General features: G+C 44.0%; 1 protein-coding gene across 8 annotated transcripts in view; it reads right to left on the minus strand.

Moving 5' to 3' along the window:
- Positions 1–10082, minus strand: part of DLGAP1 (DLG associated protein 1) — an 843036-nt gene extending 832954 nt beyond the window's left edge. For 3 of the 8 annotated variants that reach the window (XM_070220815.1, XM_070220813.1, XM_005612788.4), the window contains exon 1: positions 9298–9952. The gene's annotated coding sequence lies outside the window, so the exon portion shown is untranslated. Of the gene's footprint in view, positions 1–9297 lie in introns of all 8 variants that reach the window. The other 5 variants (XM_001915460.6, XM_070220811.1, XM_023647561.2 and 2 more) reach the window with 5 other exon arrangements.
- Between the last annotated feature and the right edge of the window lie 798 nt (positions 10083–10880).

The raw sequence follows: 10880 nt of genomic DNA on the forward strand, positions 1-10880 counted from the left end.
CCCCTTGTCCAAGCCCTAGGAGAATCTGCTGTTAGCAATTCGTCAAGTCAACAGAATTTAAATACATGAAGAGAAGAGAAGCAAAGGAAGAGGAGGGAAGGGCGGGAATAGCAGAGTCCTGACAAGCGGCGCAGTCGTGGTGGAGAAGAGTTCTGATGTACGGGACTAATCAAGAAATGGAGCTGAGCAATGAGCGGAGCCAGCCGTGCCTTCATGCGCTTGTCCCCCTCCCACGTCTGAAGGCCCAGGTATGTGTTCGAATGCACGGGAGTAAAAATGGATGTGATTGCTGCCCTCATGGTCTCAAGGACAAACGCTGAGGAGTCTCACTATGACTTTGACTGTTCTCTGAGAAGTAAATCTAGATGTAAGTTTAATTAGAAGAAGGAGACCTCGGAGGCAGGAAGTTCTATTAAAAGACTTCTGTGCATTCCAGGCATAAAATGATGAAGTTGTGAAGTCAAGCGGCAGCAGCGCAATTCACACAGTACAACTACTTCAAACTCTAGCTTAATGAGGAAGAAATTATGACTGAGAGTAGTTATGTGTTTTGCCCAAATTTGGGATGTAATTAAAGGCTTTATAAAATAACCACTGATAAGAAAGTCTTGTGAAACTAAATGTGCAAATAAAACTTGAATGCTTTATGAGATATAAAAGAATGATACCTTTATCACTTCAGAATTGGAAAAGATTTCTTAAACAAGACATCTTATCTATACCATAAGGAGGAGAATCAAAAATGCATTTATTTTAAATTTTAGAAATAATCTTTTCAGCCAAAGACATCAGAAAAATGAAAAGAAAAAAATGGGAGAAGATCACTGAAATGCCTATTACAGAAAAGACTCTGGTATCCAGAATATATAATTAACTCTTACAAATCAATGAGTTGTTTTGTTTCTTTTTTTTAGAAAAGCAGGGGAATAGTGGGCAACATACATGAACAAGCACTCCAAAGAAACATGAATGTTAACCCAGAGAGGGGAAAAATGGTAAACATTACTAGCAGTCAGTCAGGAAACAACATGTTAAAACTGAAAGGAGATATCACTTCACAACCATATTGACACATAAAATGTGTCACTAAGCATTGGCAACGACAGAACAAAAGGAGCTCTTATAGATTGCTGGTGGGAGTATAAATATGCACAATTCTTTTTGGTAATTTGGCATTATCTGCTAAATGTGGAGGTACAAATCCCACCCTCCCACAATTCCACTCTTAAGGAGATACCCTAAGGTAAGGCTCCTTTGCTAGCACAGGGGGATGTGCATACGAATGTTCACAGCGGCCTTGTTGGAAAATACCCTGAATGTCCATCAAGAGAAGACCGATACATTAACCATGATATATTATACAATGGAATACTATAGAGCAGTAAAAATGAATAAATAGGATCTACACATATCAACAAAATACTAATCAATTAAAGTAAGATGAAGAAGACTACAAAGAGCATGTTACTATATATAAAGTTTAAATATAGCAAAACGAGACTATATTGCTTAGGTACACACACATACATAGCGAAGTATAAGGAAATGCATGGGAATGATAAGCACAAATTCAGTATACAAGGTACTGCTGAGGGGAGATGTGCTTGGAGGGAGAGTACTCTGGGAGTTTCAACAGTATGTGCAATGACTTATTTCATAATCTGGGGGGTTGGTACATCGGTGTTTATTATAATACTTAATTTTTGGTGTTACTGAAATATTTCATAATAATTTTAAATTACTACTAAAGAATTGAAAAATAGTTTGTGACACAAGTATAGAGTAACTTGAGAAAGGAAAGACTTGAAATATTACTTGAAAATCTTTCAAAATATTTCCTATCTTCTTTTCTCCCATCCCTACTTCCCTAGACCTGGTTCTCATCATTTATGCCTCAACTAGTGCAACAGCCTCCTAATGCTTCTTTCTGTCCAAATCTGGTAGCAGACTGACCTACTTCCATCAGTCCACAAGGCCACTTCTTCACGTCACTGTCTGTTCGAAATCCTTCAATGCTCCTATCAACTCTAAACATTCTTGTATAGTCATTAAACCCTCCACAGTGTGTCTCCATCCCTCTCAATCAAATTCATCTCTAGGTCTAATTAAAATGTACCAGAGGAGCTAGAGGAGACGAGCATGTCCCTCATCCAGGGATATGCCAAGTTGGTTTGCATCTCCATGGCTTTGTCAGTGTTTTGCCTTATCTGAAAAGCCATCCCTTCGTCCTATTTAACTCTTACCCATCCCTGCAAGTCCAGCTGAAGACCTCTTGGTTAGAACGCATCCCACAATGATCATATTCTTTGTCCAGCTCTGCCCATGTAAAAGCCCAAGATAAGTATGATTGGCCCCAGATACTTGAGCACTTAATTTTATTCTGTAACACTTTCTTACTAATTACTTCCCACATCTTAACCTTATCCTTTGGATTAGATTTTAAGCTGCCCAAGGATTTGAACTAAGTTTCACACTTCTGTATTCTCCACACGAGGACACTGGAGATATTCTAATGTTTTTTTCTTTGCCCACACTTGGAAAGGCTATATACATGCCAAATATCTGACATTTAAATCTAGATCCCTTTTAGGACTCTTATCATCAAAGCAGAATATTTTAAATTGTCAATAAAAGAAAAGCAGATCTAGAGAAATTATTACATATGGTGGTTTGTAAAAACATGGGTCGTGTCCACGTTGAGTCTTACCTTTCCTCAGAGATCATTTAAGGCCGAACAGTGGATCTAGCATCTAAAACAGAGTGTCAAGTGGCAGGTTAACATATCCAGGAAGTTGGCCAACTTCACCATATCATTCAAGTATCTCAGAAGCATAAAGTAGGACAGAATGTACTATATGCCTGGCCAGACACTAGTATAAAAAATCATGGAAATACCTAAAAGGTTGTGATTCCATACAATTTAAAATGGTAGATTCCAACATCACCTATGAATGAGAGCCACCCCATATAGGTTCCAACTACCTGCCTACACAGAAATCAGCCTCAAGCAAGAGAGTCTGTTATAGCCACTTCTCTCTATCCCACTAGATTTGTCTCTCACCCCTGTGATCTGATTCAATCTTTCAATCCCCAATGAACATTTGTGTCCCTTCCATACGCAAATCCTATACTAGCCACTATCTGTTATCCCTTGAGCTTATGGTCTCATAGAGGTAGACAGAAATATAAACAGAAAATGAAATACAAAACTAAGATATGAATATGTATCAGATTCAGTGGAGGCACAGAAAGGAGCACTCAATCCTATGGAGTGAAGGGTGGGAAAGGAGCAGGGGCTAAGCCTTGAAAGGCAGGGACGAATTCAATACACTGGCAAGTGGGGTAGTTAAGCTATATGTTTATTTTGAGTCAGAAGGAGGAGAAAGACAATGGGACAGGCTTTGCCTGTTTTAATCCTTATTTCCCCCTCTGTTTACCAGCAGACTGTAGCTTCCCTAGTTCGAAAATGTAGCACAACCTAACCCATCACATGTTGGCCATGCTTGGATCAGCCCTGTGTTTACCAGGTATTAGACTGAGCTTAGAACCACAGAACGCAGAACTTGAGAATGCAAGGAAGGCCATGCAAAATCAATGGAATAGTAGCCTCAGAGTTATAGCCCTTACACAGTCAGAATAGAGATGTGCACTCACTCATTTGTTTATTCATTCATTCACCCAACCAAAGTTTACTGACCACTTACTAAGTGCCAGGTGGTGTGCTGGGCATCGATGATATATGGTGAACATGTTATATTTAGTTCTTGACCTCATGGAATGCACAGTTCAGCGGGGAAGACAGTTGATCAGATAATGACAAAAGTCAAGGCATCATTATTTACTGTAAAAGGACAATGAAATAGAGTATAAAGCACCGAAAATGCATTCAACTGGAGAGCTTCACTAAAGTGGCTTTTCAGTTGAGGTCTAGGAAAGAGGAAATAACGTAAGAAACAGTGTTCCAGGGAGAGGGGGGGAAAGACATCTTATCCTGCTTCACAGCAGCTATGGAATCAAGTAAGTTCCATCTGAATTGCCTAGCCGAGGGTTCACGCAATAAACTTTAAATGTGTTACCGCTTCAAGGTTCCCCTGCTGCCTCTCCTCAGCTCTAAGTGGGAAAGCACATCCTGTTTGAAAGAAGGAAAACGGTGCTTTGTCTTCTGGGTTAATGTCCAAGAAAAGAGTTTCGAAGGGAAGGGCTGTGCCTTGCCCTTTTGCTAGAGTAGTATGATGAATCATAGCAGAGAATAGTCGTTTGCAACGTCTGAAACAAGATCAAAATGCCATTTTCCTCTGAAACTGCAGCATGTGTTTTGTAAAGAAATCTCAGTGATAGCTAGCAGGGAAATTTCTAATCCAGAAATAGACCTCACACTGAGTTTCCACTGAAATGGAAACCAAGAAAGAAAGGGTCTCCAGAGAAAGGGTCTAATCGCGAGGTTAGAGTGAGGATTAAGGCCAGTCTTCTTATCACCTACTCATACACGTTCTCCAGTAGTAAAATTAAAAGGGAAGTTACTCTAGCAGATGTTTTCAAATTAGCCAAAATCGTGTCACGGAGTAAAGCAGCAGAGCTGGAAATGAGCCCAGAGAGAGAGACCTCCACACAAGCTGCCTGAGGGAGCCATTTAAATGTCTCTGAGCCCTCCTGGTGGAGACTGCCATGCACAAGCTGAGGAGATAAGAAAGTCACAGCACAAACCCTCCTCTCCTAATTGTTTATCCAGGGTTTCAACAAGACCTCCACTCTGCTGAATACTAAGAAAACCTGGCAGGATTGGGCAGTTAATACACTGCCAAACCGTTCTTCACGGCTTGGTTGTATGTGTTGCTTACAAACCTGACAAGAAAACATTGAGAAAAGAGATAGAAATTGTCAATGACAACAGATGAGCAAACTATGATAAGTGAATATGAAAATGAACAGTTTAGTTTCGGGCAAATTTCAGGAGGAGGGTGGGTTTGTATCTTCACGGTAGATCCAGAGTATTGCTATCTCGTTCACAACCACCTCAAATGTGGCAATCATATTCCAGCTATACTGGTTCTCATCTACCCAGGAAAAGGCCCAAGGAACTGGGCCATAGATCTGCCGCTATATATCCAGAGGGTTTTCTGTGTGTGAGCTTGTCTTACAAAGTAGGAAGTCACTTGTGACCCAGTTATCATTAAATCCTTTGGGAAGGAGAAACAATAAACACCAAACAGCAAAACTCTTAAATCAATGAAAAAAGAGAATATCTCTAGTTTCTCACTGTACATCAGTTGTCTGGCCTCTAACATTTGCCAGAGTGAAAGATATAAAATTGATGGGTCCACACATCTCATACGCAATCCAATCTCTGGGCAATCACAGCAAGGAGCAGAAGAACTCAAAGAGAAGTCATTCACCTTTTCACCTCCATATATCCATATCACATTTTTCTTGTTCTCAACCACATATTTTGCTCTGCAGGTTTGTGTGTTGCAGGGTCACAAAAAAAAAAAAGAAGTAGCAAAGACATGTACATTTGCTACATATATATATATATACATATATATGTATATATATATATATGGATGCTTCAACGCTTTCTGCCATTAATGGTATCTAATATAGCAAATACGTATTTTGCATAAGCCAAATAGGTATGTGTTAGAAAAAAATGAACCGGTACCTGGTATTTCATACAATGAGTTATGAGTGGATGTTTAATATATTAAAGTGAATGACTGATGATTAGTTCTAATTGCTCCTCTGTAGTAGAAGAATGTTTTAGACCTTCCTAGGAACAGCATCTTTGGCAATTCCTAATAGACCACACATCTAGAGAAAGTCACCTTCATTGGGCAGTAATAGGAATCAGGCTACAAACTCCCCACGACAAAAAAGAAAGAAAGAAAGTCATTTGGGGGCCACTTGAAATTATTCCTTTCTTTGAAAATGGAGAATTACAAGCCTGTGGGATCTTCTGGAAATAAAAGAGATAACACAAGACATGGGGTGTTTTTGAACCTCCAAGTGTCTCAGTAGCACAAAGATTTTTAGAATACTAGAAAAGGGTCTTCTTGTGATTATGTTTCTTTAAAATAAAAATGTACAATAAGAGAACAACATACTATAAACATAAGGCATAGATTGTAAGTGTGGGAAGTGAGGATTACAAAGTGTTTAGATTTTTCAAAAATCCTTTCAGCCTTCCTGCTTTAAGGGTACTCCTTTAGCAAGGGAAACTAATTTCCAAAGGGAAAAGAGAAAAGAAACAAAAGAACTTACAACTAGATCGTTTCCTTAAATTAAGCAAGGAGAGACAAGTGTGGTTTCTATAGAGATGAAATCTTCATAAACGTCTTCCAATTGAATGCTTCCTAAGACAAAACAGATCCTTCTAGACGGAGCAGAGCTGCTTTATCAGAGCTGCTCTGATAAGGGGTGGAACAATTTGTGGGAATGATCAAGAACATACTATAATGTGAATTTGAGTCTGTCACAGAAACTTCACTACCAAAATACACATTTAGATAGCATTTTACTATTCTTTCTAAATTTAAAATTTTATGTGAAACCAAAATCAGAAAGCTGAATTCTGTTTCCAGAAGAAGCTGCTATTCAAAGAATATGGTACTTCTCTCAATTTGTAGCTGAAGCTGTTGCTATGCCACATATCTCTAAATGAGTAGTTAGTAAAACCTTAGTTTCCCTCTTCCCAGTTTTAATTTTTATACTGAAAAAAATAATGAAACGGCTACATGGGACAAAGGCATACATACCCATAAAGTTAAGTCAAAGTGCATGTAATTTGTATTTCCAAGTTGGATTCAAAAGGACACTCAAGCTTAGAAGGATTTAGAAAGTAGAACACCACTTACTTAGTTTTAGGCTATTTCTTTATATGGGCTACATAATATTTTGAGAGAAAAGTCTTGATTTCAATAATCACTGATAGGCTTTATCAAGGTTTTAGTCCTGGCAGAACAAAGCTTATATTGAAGGGGAAATTAAAGATGCTAAACCATGAAAATTCCCTATAAGGAAAACTCATGTACATATTATTCCCCCAAAAGCACAATGCTCATGTGTAATTTGAAGGGATTTTTCAGGAAATTATTTCATAATTTTTTAACGGACCTCTTAATCAGTTCATTTTGCCAATCTTTATATTGCCTATAATTTTCGAGATAAAACATTTCACCTGGCAAACTAATTTTAGAATAGGAATATTTAGAGAAATAGATAGATGTAATTTATTTAAAAATCTCCCATATTTGCAAATGCATTCAAGTCTTTTCTCATACAAAGTAACTAACAGTTTCTCTTAAGTGAGTCAGTTTTTTTTTAAATAGTCAGAGAATTTTAGATCCGGAACTGGGAATATTTCAAGGCAGTGACTTCACTGCAGTAACTTTAAGCTGAACCAATAAATCCGAAGGAAATCAATAACAAAGCTATTGACTCCAGATTTCTATGAACTTTCCAATTTCATGCCAGAATATGAATTTTCTGAACCAAGAGTAGTTTCTATAACCTAAACTTACATTTCATACATTTGGTATATCTAAATTCCACATTTCTTTATGCTTTTGAATTTCCTTTTTAAAATTTTAAGCAAAGAAAACTTTACCCTTCTGGCATTGGATAAATTAGGATACTTGTAACATCTCTTGTCTTCATGCCATTTCCGTTCAAGTTGCGATGAAGACTATTGCTGTATATGCAAAATTATATAGGCCAACAGAAATTTGTCTCTTTAAATCGAAATTCTGCTATAAATAACAGTCAAAAGACTGCTCCTTCCTGGTAAAAATAATTTGCAAGATGTTTGCATTCCGTCCTAAAATCGCCTTCCCAATTCTAAACATCCTTCATCCCAGGGTCTGACTACAACTCAGATGTATCCATCAATATTTTACGAAGCCATTCATGAAGACTATAAAAGCTAAAGATCTGTCTTTAATTGTTACTTTTATTATATGTCTTTCATCATTGTAATTCCATAACTTCACGTGCTATGCCGGGGAGGCAAGGAGCATCGATCTCTCCGGAACCGGAGCCAGGCTCACTGGGTCAGGAGGGCACAGTCGTCGCCTGAGTCCATAAAAGAAATTATCATCTCACCTACTGACGTCCCCGTTCTGGCCGTCTCAAACCCCCTCCCCTCGGCACGCCCTCCCCTTCTCAGAAAATTCCGCAGCGCTCCCGGCCCGGAGGGAGCCGAGCCCCAGCGCGGGGTGCCGGGGGCGGGAGCGGCGCTCCGGCACAGCAACTCAGTGTGTCGGGCGCGGGCGCCCCAGCCGCGGGCCGCCCCTTCCCACGGCCTCGCGGGGCCACCCGGCGAAGCACGGGCAGCTCGCCTTCCGCGCAGAGCGCAGCAGCCCGAGTCCTGAATGCAGGGTCTTCATCTCTGCGCGGCCCTCCGAAGGTCCCTCCCGCAGCTGCAGCCGCCCCTCAATGAAAGTGCAATTTGTTATCTCTCCCGGCCGGGAGGAGAGGTCCCTGTTTGGTCTCGGCTCCAGCCCCGCTCATTCAATTCGCTGAATACCGAGTCTCATCGCTTGCCACGCGATTCGCCCGGAACTGGCCTCCGCCGCGGGCGGGGGTCGACTCTCCAGTGACCTCCTCTTTGGGCCCCGTTCTCTCTGTGCGTGTCTCGTTCTGTACCTTGGTCTCTCCCTGTGTGCCTGTGTCTCTCTTTGTGTCTCAGTTTCTCTGGCTTTCTCTCTCCCGCGCGCGCGCGCGCACACACACGGGGAAGGGGGTTCTCTCCACAGCCAATGCCAAAATGTCACCGAAAAAGCAAGTGCAACAACTTGCTTTGCAAACGACCCAGGAGCCTGTCCAGAAATCCCCTGCAGTGAGCAGCCCTCTCCTCCCCTGCAAGGTGTACCAGGGGTTGGGGGCAGGGGGGAGGTGTGAATTTTGCCGGTGGAGATGACTGGGACTGGTGTTCTCCTCCCCTCCCCCTCCCAGGACCCTGTCGCAATTCGAAATCCGTCCCCACCCCGGGCCCCCGGGGGCAACCCCGAGGACCGAACGCCCGGAGAGAGGCGCGCCGGCCCCAGGGTGCCTGGGATGCCCAGGGGGGCCCCGGGAGTGCGCCCCAGGCGGCGGAAGGGGAAGGAGAAGCAGACGCGCGGGCGGGCGGACGGGGGGCAGAAGAGCCCAGCCCGTGGTCCCTCCACCGGCGAGAGAAGCGGGGACCGCGCGGCGGGTAGGAGCCACCCAGCGCGCTGCGACCGCGGCGGTGGCGGTGACCCGGGCTCCGGATGCCGCCGCCACGCGCGCACGCCCCAGCCCCGCGGCGCAGCCTAGTGTTACCTTGCCGCTGCCCGCAGTCCGGCCCTCTGTGCCTGCGTCCGTCTGTCTGTACCACGAGCCTCGGAGGGAGGACGAAAGAGGTGTCCCTGCGGCGGGACAGGCTCTCAGCGAGGTGATGGGAAGGACTCAAGAGAGAAGCCGAGGCGGCTGCGGCCGCTCCCGCCGCTGATGCTGCCGAGTCCCCGGAGCTGGAGGTGTCGGCGAGGCCGTGTCCTCGGGATTGCGGCGCCGGGAGCGCAGCGCTCGCCTCTGGCGCGGAGGCTGAGCGCCGGGACGCTGCGGGCTGGGGCGGCGAGGCTGGGCTGGTCACCCGCCCCTGGGTGCATGTTAATACGGTGGGGAGGAGGAGTCCCGCGCTTCCTCCGCCCAACCACCGGAGCCGGCGGGCGGGCGGCGGCCGCGGCCCGGAGCCAGCCGCTCCCACCCGCCCAGCTACTACGGCGCGGCCACTAGCTCTGGCCCTAGCCCAGGCACGTGCGCCGAGGCCGCGGGGAGGCGCCCGGCGTCTCCCGGGGCGTGCTCCTGGCCTGCGGATTCTGCACGCTTAGCCTTTGGGTGGCAAGTGCACTCACACTGGATGGAGAGGAAAGCCCCGCATCCCTGGGATGGAACTCAGAGGCAGCCACCCGTTGGTGGGCGTGCCCCATCCGTTCCCTTGCGCAGCGTCTCCGGAGCACTAAACCTTCCCCTCCTCTCTTACCAGCCCTTGTTCCGAACCTTGTCTTCTTGAGGGAGGGGATCAGGAGAATTCATAACACTTCTCGCAAGAGATCGAGTTGGCCGGCAGAGGGTTTGCAGTCCTCTCCTCTCCGTCCTCAGGGCCCGTAGTAGAATTTTTGAAGAAGTAATCGCCAGGAGGAGACGGGTAGTGAAAAGAGTCTAGACTCACAAGGACCGACGTTCAAACCCAGTGCCATTACTTTCAGTTATTCCTCAGAGCCTCAGTTTCCCCATTTATACAACAGTAGTTCACGGGAGGTCGTGTGGATTACACAATTCCCTGGGTTCCTCTTGGTATTGGGCTCTAGGTAATTAAAAATGAATCCCTTTTCCTCCTGTCCTCTTGACTTAATAGAATCCCCACTATCCATCCCAACTGCATTTGGAAGCCAGGCCCATTCACGCAGGCTGAGGACCGCACCATTCCTTCCGTGCTATGAAAAGATGAAGAATCCACGGGGCTTCAGAGTAAGAACAGAGATAAATGGTGTGTATAGGTGAACTGAGATGTGGGTCAAAGAGAGAAAAAAGTCAATCAATTAAGTGTTTATTGAGTTCCTGCTCTACCCATTTAAGTACTAATGTTCTGGATGATAATAGTTAAAATACTGTAATCACGGTCTTCCTGTTTCCCTCTGCTCAAAAAGGAATGGGCATCTTCAGGGAGAATGTCCTTTGTTCTACAGCTCCTAGAGAGAACATTATGCCAGAGAGTAAATAATCTTTATGTAACTGTACCCGTAAAGTTATAGCATAAGATTTAGCATCTGCTTTGTGTGATATCTAATTATAAATATTAATAGAATATCCTTTTTAAAGAAAACACTTCTAAAAATGCAGAGAAGTGAAAAACAGTTTCCATA

This window comes from Equus caballus, chromosome 8, assembly GCF_041296265.1.
Source record: "Equus caballus isolate H_3958 breed thoroughbred chromosome 8, TB-T2T, whole genome shotgun sequence".
In the NCBI taxonomy this organism is placed as follows: domain Eukaryota; kingdom Metazoa; phylum Chordata; class Mammalia; order Perissodactyla; family Equidae; genus Equus; species Equus caballus.